The 6,612-nt window shown below is 31.3% G+C and overlaps 2 non-coding genes across 2 annotated transcripts; both read left to right on the forward strand.

Moving 5' to 3' along the window:
* The first annotated feature begins 1,760 nt into the window (after positions 1 to 1,760).
* TRNAF-GAA (transfer RNA phenylalanine (anticodon GAA)) lies at positions 1,761 to 1,833 on the forward strand. Its single transcript has one exon. It is a non-coding gene; the product is annotated as a tRNA-Phe (tRNA).
* Positions 1,834 to 6,134: 4,301 nt separating this feature from the next.
* TRNAF-GAA (transfer RNA phenylalanine (anticodon GAA)) lies at positions 6,135 to 6,207 on the forward strand. The gene has a single exon. It is a non-coding gene; the product is annotated as a tRNA-Phe (tRNA).
* Positions 6,208 to 6,612: the final 405 nt, after the last annotated feature.

Below are 6,612 nucleotides of genomic sequence, written 5' to 3' on the forward strand. Positions count from 1 at the left end.
TATTTAACAACACGGTGCATAAATACAGCTTAAATATTGTTTTCATGTTTTAAGTCACGCTACTCTAACTATTATGAAAATTTGAAGTAATCTAACAATGCTTCCTGACCACAATTTGTTAAAACTTTTACTTAAATGTATGATTAAGGGTTTGTAATGGATATATTTACAGTATAAAACACATATTTTCTTTTCATTTCATGCAATCATGCTGACAGAAAAATATTGATACTTAACCTTGTGTAACCATGCAAACATAGCTCAGTTGATGTCTTAGTGACTTTTGCCATACACAGACCATGCCGAAATAGCTCAGTTGGGAGAGCGTTAGACTGAAGATCTAAAGGTCCCTGGTTTCGGCATGTTTGAGTGCATATTTCTTTTTTCCATAAGTAGTGATCAGAATTTAATTATTTCAAATTTAATCAACATCATTTCTTAACATAGTTGAGTATTCAGTAGTAACTTCTAAATGATGAGAATGTTTATTTAACAACACGGTGCATAAATACAGCTTAAATATTGTTTTCATGTTTTAAGTCACGCTACTCTAACTATTATGAAAATTTGAAGTAATCTAACAATGCTTCCTGACCACAATTTGTTAAAACTTTTACTTAAATGTATGATTAAGGGTTTGTAATGGATATATTTACAGTATAAAACACATATTTTCTTTTCATTTCATGCTATCATGCTGACAGAAAAATATTGATACTTAACCTTGTGTAACCATGCAAACATAGCTCAGTTGATGTCTTAGTGACTTTTGCCATACGCAGACCTTGCCGAAATAGCTCAGTTGGGAGAGCGTTAGACTGAAGATCTAATGGTCCCTGGTTTTGGCATGTTTGAGTGCATTTTTCTTTTTTCCTTGAGTAGTGATCAGAATTTAATTATATCAAATTTAAACAACATCATTTCTTAACATAGTTGAGTATTCAGTAGTAACTTCTAAATGATGAGAATGTTTATTTAACAACACGGTGCATAAATACAGCTTAAATATTGTTTTCATGTTTTAAGTCACGCTACTCTAACTATTATGAAAATTTGAAGTAATCTAACAATGCTTCCTGACCACAATTTGTTAAAACTTTTACTTAAATGTATGATTAAGGGTTTGTAATGGATATATTTACAGTATAAAACACATATTTTCTTTTCATTTCATGCTATCATGATGACAGAAAAATATTGATACTAAACCTTGTGTAACCATGCAAACATAGCTCAGTTGAGGTCTTAGTGACTTTTGCCATACACAGACTTTGCCAAAATAGCTCAGTTGGGAGAGCGTTAGACTGAAGATCTAAAGGTCCCGGGTTTCAGCATGTTTGAGTACCTTTTTTCTTCTTTCCTTGAGCAGTTATCAGTTTTTAAGTATTTCAAATGTAAACAACATCATTTCTTAACATAGTTGAGTATTCAGTGGTAACTTCTAAATGATGAGAATGTTTATTTAACAACACGGTGCATAAATACAGCTTAAATATTGTTTTCAAGTTGTAAGTCATGCTACTCTAACTATTATGAAAATTTGAAGTAATCTAACAATGCTTCCTGACCACAATTTGTTAAAGCTTTTACTTAAATGTATGATTAAGGGTTTGTAATGGATATATTTACAGTATAAAACACATCTTTTCTCTTCATTTCATGCAATCATGATGACAGAAAAATATTGATACTTAACCTTGTGTAACCATGCAAACATAGCTCAGTTGAGGTCTTAGTGACTTTTGCCATACACATACCTTGCCGAAATAGCTCAGTTGGGAGAGCGTTAGACTGAAGATCTAAAGGTCCCTGGTTCGATCCCGGGTTTCGGCATGTTTGAGTTCATTTTTCTTTTTCCTTGAGTAGTGATCAGAATTTAATTATTTCAAATTTAAACAACATCATTTCTTAACATAGTTGAGTATTCAGTAGTAACTTCTAAATGATGAGAATGTTTATTTAACAACACGGTGCATAAATACAGCTTAAATATTGTTTTCATGTTGTCCGTTATGCTACTCTATTATGAAAACTTGAAGTAAACTAACTGCTTCCTGACCACAATTTTTTAAAACTTTTACTTAAATGTATGATTAAGGGTTTGTAATTTATATATTTACAGTATAAAATACATCTTTTCTCTTCATTTCATGCAATCATGATGACAGAAAAATATTGATACTTAACCTTGTGTAACCATGCAAACATAGCTCAGTTGATGTCTTAGTGACTTTTGCCATACACAGACCATGCCGAAATAGCTCAGTTGGGAGAGCATTAGACTGAAGATCTAAAGGTCCCTGGTTTCGGCATGTTTGAGTGCATATTTCTTTTTTCCATGAGTAGTGATCAGAATTTAATTATTTCAAATTTAAACAACATCATTTCTTAACATAGTTGAGTATTCAGTAGTAACTTCTAAATGATGAGAATGTTTATTTAACAACACGGTGCATAAATACAGCTTAAATATTGTTTTCATGTTTTAAGTCACGCTACTCTAACTATTATGAAAATTTGAAGTAATCTAACAATGCTTCCTGACCACAATTTGTTAAAACTTTTACTTAAATGTATGATTAAGGGTTTGTAATGGATATATTTACAGTATAAAACACATATTTTCTTTTCATTTCATGCAATCATGCTGACAGAAAAATATTGATACTTAACCTTGTGTAACCATGCAAACATAGCTCAGTTGATGTCTTAGTGACTTTTGCCATACACAGACCATGCCGAAATAGCTCAGTTGGGAGAGCGTTAGACTGAAGATCTAAAGGTCCCTGGTTTCGGCATGTTTGAGTGCATATTTCTTTTTTCCATAAGTAGTGATCAGAATTTAATTATTTCAAATTTAATCAACATCATTTCTTAACATAGTTGAGTATTCAGTAGTAACTTCTAAATGATGAGAATGTTTATTTAACAACACGGTGCATAAATACAGCTTAAATATTGTTTTCATGTTTTAAGTCACGCTACTCTAACTATTATGAAAATTTGAAGTAATCTAACAATGCTTCCTGACCACAATTTGTTAAAACTTTTACTTAAATGTATGATTAAGGGTTTGTAATGGATATATTTACAGTATAAAACACATATTTTCTTTTCATTTCATGCTATCATGCTGACAGAAAAATATTGATACTTAACCTTGTGTAACCATGCAAACATAGCTCAGTTGATGTCTTAGTGACTTTTGCCATACACAGACCTTGCCGAAATAGCTCAGTTGGGAGAGCGTTAGACTGAAGATCTAATGGTCCCTGGTTTTGGCATGTTTGAGTGCATTTTTCTTTTTTCCTTGAGTAGTGATCAGAATTTAATTATATCAAATTTAAACAACATCATTTCTTAACATAGTTGAGTATTCAGTAGTAACTTCTAAATGATGAGAATGTTTATTTAACAACACGGTGCATAAATACAGCTTAAATATTGTTTTCATGTTGTCCGTTATGCTACTCTATTATGAAAATTTGAAGTAAACTAACTGCTTCCTGACCACAATTTGTTAAAACTTTTACTTAAATGTATGATTAAGGGTTTGTAATTTATATATTTACAGTATAAAATACATCTTTTCTCTTCATTTCATGCAATCATGATGATAGAAAAATATTGATACTTAACCTTGTGTAACCATGCAAACATAGCTCAGTTGATGTCTTAGTGACTTTTGCCATACACAGACCATGCCGAAATAGCTCAGTTGGGAGAGCATTAGACTGAAGATCTAAAGGTCCCTGGTTTCGGCATGTTTGAGTGCATATTTCTTTTTTCCATGAGTAGTGATCAGAATTTAATTATTTCAAATTTAAACAACATCATTTCTTAACATAGTTGAGTATTCAGTAGTAACTTCTAAATGATGAGAATGTTTATTTAACAACACGGTGCATAAATACAGCTTAAATATTGTTTTCATGTTTTAAGTCACGCTACTCTAACTATTATGAAAATTTGAAGTAATCTAACAATGCTTCCTGACCACAATTTGTTAAAACTTTTACTTAAATGTATGATTAAGGGTTTGTAATGGATATATTTACAGTATAAAACACATATTTTCTTTTCATTTCATGCAATCATGCTGACAGAAAAATATTGATACTTAACCTTGTGTAACCATGCAAACATAGCTCAGTTGATGTCTTAGTGACTTTTGCCATACACAGACCATGCCGAAATAGCTCAGTTGGGAGAGCGTTAGACTGAAGATCTAAAGGTCCCTGGTTTCGGCATGTTTGAGTGCATATTTCTTTTTTCCATAAGTAGTGATCAGAATTTAATTATTTCAAATTTAATCAACATCATTTCTTAACATAGTTGAGTATTCAGTAGTAACTTCTAAATGATGAGAATGTTTATTTAACAACACGGTGCATAAATACAGCTTAAATATTGTTTTCATGTTTTAAGTCACGCTACTCTAACTATTATGAAAATTTGAAGTAATCTAACAATGCTTCCTGACCACAATTTGTTAAAACTTTTACTTAAATGTATGATTAAGGGTTTGTAATGGATATATTTACAGTATAAAACACATATTTTCTTTTCATTTCATGCTATCATGCTGACAGAAAAATATTGATACTTAACCTTGTGTAACCATGCAAACATAGCTCAGTTGATGTCTTAGTGACTTTTGCCATACACAGACCTTGCCGAAATAGCTCAGTTGGGAGAGCGTTAGACTGAAGATCTAATGGTCCCTGGTTTTGGCATGTTTGAGTGCATTTTTCTTTTTTCCTTGAGTAGTGATCAGAATTTAATTATTTCAAATTTAAACAACATCATTTCTTAACATAGTTGAGTATTCAGTAGTAACTTCTAAATGATGAGAATGTTTATTTAACAACACGGTGCATAAATACAGCTTAAATATTGTTTTCATGTTTTAAGTCACGCTACTCTAACTATTATGAAAATTTTAAGTAATCTAACAATGCTTCCTGACCACAATTTGTTAAAACTTTTACTTAAATGTATGATTAAGGGTTTGTAATGGATATATTTACAGTATAAAACACCTATTTTCTTTTCATTTCATGCAATCATGCTGACTGAAAAATATTGATACTTAACCTTGTGAAACCATGCAAACATAGCTCAGTTGATGTCTTAGTGACCTTTGCCATACACAGACCTTGCCGAAATAGCTCAGTTGGGAGAGCGTTAGACTGAAGATCTAAAGGTCCCTGGTTTCGGCATGTTTGAGTGCATTTTTCTTTTTTCCTTGAGTAGTGATCAGAATTTAATTATTTCAAATTTAAACAACATCATTTCTTAACATAGTTGAGTATTCAGTAGTAACTTCTAAATGATGAGAATGTTTATTTAACACCACGGTGCATAAATACAGCTTAAATATTGTTTTCATGTTGTAAGTCACGCTACTCTAACTATTATGAAAATTTGAAGTAATCTAACAATGCTTCCTGACCACAATTTGTTAAAACTTTTACTTAAATGTATGATTAAGGGTTTGTAATGGATATATTTACAGTATAAAACACATATTTTCTTTTCATTTCATGCTATCATGATGACAGAAAAATATTGATACTAAACCTTGTGTAACCATGCAAACATAGCTCAGTTGAGGTCTTAGTGACTTTTGCCATACACAGACTTTGCCAAAATAGCTCAGTTGGGAGAGCGTTAGACTGAAGATCTAAAGGTCCCGGGTTTCAGCATGTTTGAGTACCTTTTTTCTTCTTTCCTTGAGCAGTTATCAGTTTTTAAGTATTTCAAATGTAAACAACATCATTTCTTAACATAGTTGAGTATTCAGTGGTAACTTCTAAATGATGAGAATGTTTATTTAACAACACGGTGCATAAATACAGCTTAAATATTGTTTTCATGTTGTAAGTCATGCTACTCTAACTATTATGAAAATTTGAAGTAATCTAACAATGCTTCCTGACCACAATTTGTTAAAGCTTTTACTTAAATGTATGATTAAGGGTTTGTAATGGATATATTTACAGTATAAAACACATCTTTTCTCTTCATTTCATGCAATCATGATGACAGAAAAATATTGATACTTAACCTTGTGTAACCATGCAAACATAGCTCAGTTGAGGTCTTAGTGACTTTTGCCATACACATACCTTGCCAAAATAGCTCAGTTGGGAGAGCGTTAGACTGAAGATCTAAAGGTCCCTGGTTCGATCCCGGGTTTCGGCATGTTTGAGTTCATTTTTCTTTTTCCTTGAGTAGTGATCAGAATTTAATTATTTCAAATTTAAACAACATCATTTCTTAACATAGTTGAGTATTCAGTAATAACTTCTAAATGATGAGAATGTTTATTTAACAACACGGTGCATAAATACAGCTTAAATATTGTTTTCATGTTGTCCGTTATGCTACTCTATTATGAAAACTTGAAGTAAACTAACTGCTTCCTGACCACAATTTGTTAAAACTTTTACTTAAATGTATGATTAAGGGTTTGTAATTTATATATTTACAGTATAAAATACATCTTTTCTCTTCATTTCATGCAATCATGATGACAGAAAAATATTGATACTTAACCTTGTGTAACCATGCAAACATAGCTCAGTTGATGTCTTAGTGACTTTTGCC

This window comes from Taudactylus pleione, unplaced genomic scaffold (assembly GCF_031769625.1).
Source record: "Taudactylus pleione unplaced genomic scaffold, aTauple2 ptg000593l, whole genome shotgun sequence".
NCBI lineage: Eukaryota > Metazoa > Chordata > Amphibia > Anura > Myobatrachidae > Taudactylus > Taudactylus pleione.